This window comes from Pteropus medius, unplaced genomic scaffold (genome assembly GCF_902729225.1).
Source record: "Pteropus medius unplaced genomic scaffold, Ma_sr-lr_union100, whole genome shotgun sequence".
Classification (NCBI taxonomy): domain Eukaryota; kingdom Metazoa; phylum Chordata; class Mammalia; order Chiroptera; family Pteropodidae; genus Pteropus; species Pteropus medius.
This window is the reverse complement of record NW_024354550.1, coordinates 5,494,788-5,496,775: the sequence shown is the minus strand read 5'-3', so window position 1 is coordinate 5,496,775 and position 1,988 is coordinate 5,494,788. Positions and strand designations below refer to the sequence as shown.

Here is a 1,988-nt window from a genome sequence, read left to right as displayed (position 1 = left end):
CCATGATTATTTTGTTAGTATTAGTTTGTATTTCATAACCCCCTCACCTTTCTTAACCCAGTCCCCCAACAACCCTCCTAGCCGGCAAGCATCAGTTTGTTCTCTGTATCTATGAGTCTGTTTCTGTTTTGTTTGTTTTGTTCTTTAGACTCCATATATAAGTGAGAGCACATGGTATTTGTCTTTGCCTAACTTATTTGACTTAGCCTAGTACACTTTAGGTCCATTCATGTCATTGTGAATGATGAGTTAATTCTTTCATGGCCAAGTAATATTCCATTATATATAATACCTCTTTTTTTATCTAGCTGTCTATTGATAGGAACTTAGGTTGCTTCTGTATCTTGACTACTGTAAATAGTACTGCAGTGAACATAGTGGTGTATATATCTTTTTGTATTAGTGTTTTGTATTCATATAAACACTCAGAAGTTGAATTGCTGAGTCATAAGGTAGTTCTATTTTTAATTTTTTGAGGAACTTCCAAACTGTTTTCCATAGCAGATATACCGATTTGCAATCCTATCAACAGTGTACAAGGGTTCCTTTGTCTCCACATCCTTGCCAACACTTACTGTGTTTTGGTTCTCCCATTTTACTTTAATTTTAAAACATTATTGTCTTTTTTTTTTACACTTAATGCCAGTGAAAGTTCATGTAAAGCTAATCCTTCATTTCTCTTTTACATTTTTATATTTATCCATTTCTAAGTACAGTGCTTTTCATTGTTACTAATTAGTTGTATTTCCTATCCTAATGGGACTTAGTTCTATATGATTTTATTGAGAAATTTAAGTCCTTGCCTCTAAATTTTGTGCTATCCATTATTATTTTTGGCAAAGTTCAGCTTAAAGTAGAATCTAATAATAATCAGACAAGTTTTAAAAAAGAGAAAACAAAAACCTATTCTTTTGTGAGAGCTGAGTGGGGGGAGAAAATGAGTATATTTTTATACTTCAGTTTTAGCCTAATGATTTGAATATATAAGAAAAAAATGTTGAAGTGCTAAAGAACATAATTCAGTCTTACCTGTTGCTGAAGTGCTGAGCATGATCTCAATTAACTCTTTGAAACCCTCAAAAATAGAAGAATACACTGCATATTTTCTCTTCATCATCCCTGTAGAATACTTGAGATTCACGTTTTTTCTCATGATGTAATATTGACTTTTTTAAAAAACCACCACAATTAGAAAATACAGCTCCTTAAAATAAAATTGTTAAAGTTTATTTAAAACACACACACACACACACACACACACAATACACACACTCACACACACAAGGCACAGCATGCAATGCCTTTGGAGCCATTAATGTAGAGCAGAGGGGAAGAATGAATATGAAGGAGAGTATTTCTCAAAGTCGGTTTCACATAGTGCTAGTCTCAAGATGCCCCAAGACAAAGGGTTTTATGTCATATAAGATTTGAACAGAGTTGAAAAGGAGTCAAGTAGTAAAGAAATCTCTTTACATATTTTACAGTAGAGTTTCCATTCTTTTATCTCCTTCTTTATTTTTTAAATACTTATTAAAATTCCAGATCACTTTTCAGCCTTTTGGCTAAGATCAGGTGTAATATCTGTTTTTACCAGTTTAATATATGATAGTCCTTTATCCGAGGACAATATACTAAATGGATTTTTGGAGCAAGGAGAGAATAGGAGCTTGCTCTGTCCACTTTGCCCATGGACCTGGTATTGCAGTATTTCCGGAAGGGTGCACACCCTCCGGGGAATCAAATTGCTGTGAAAAGTCAGTTTTAGCTTGAGCAGTGGAGAATGCTTTCTTTTCAGAGCCCCTGGCATTTGTGGGGACACTAGGTGGTGCTTAATCCCCTGGGATGTTTGAGGTCGGTCTCTGGAATTGAGAGCACTCGGCTCACTCTCAGGGGAAGGGAGGCTTTATGGCTCCAGCAGGCCTTGGAGAGTCTTGGGGCATTGGTGTATGTTAGGTGAAGCATGTGGGGGCTTTTTGAGGAAGGCCCTC

General features: G+C 35.8%; 1 non-coding gene across 1 annotated transcript; it reads left to right on the top strand.

The window, feature by feature from the left end:
* The first annotated feature begins 1,542 nt into the window (after positions 1-1,542).
* On the top strand, positions 1,543-1,729 carry LOC120596643 (U2 spliceosomal RNA). The gene has a single exon (XR_005651221.1). It is a non-coding gene; the product is annotated as a U2 spliceosomal RNA (small nuclear RNA).
* Positions 1,730-1,988: the final 259 nt, after the last annotated feature.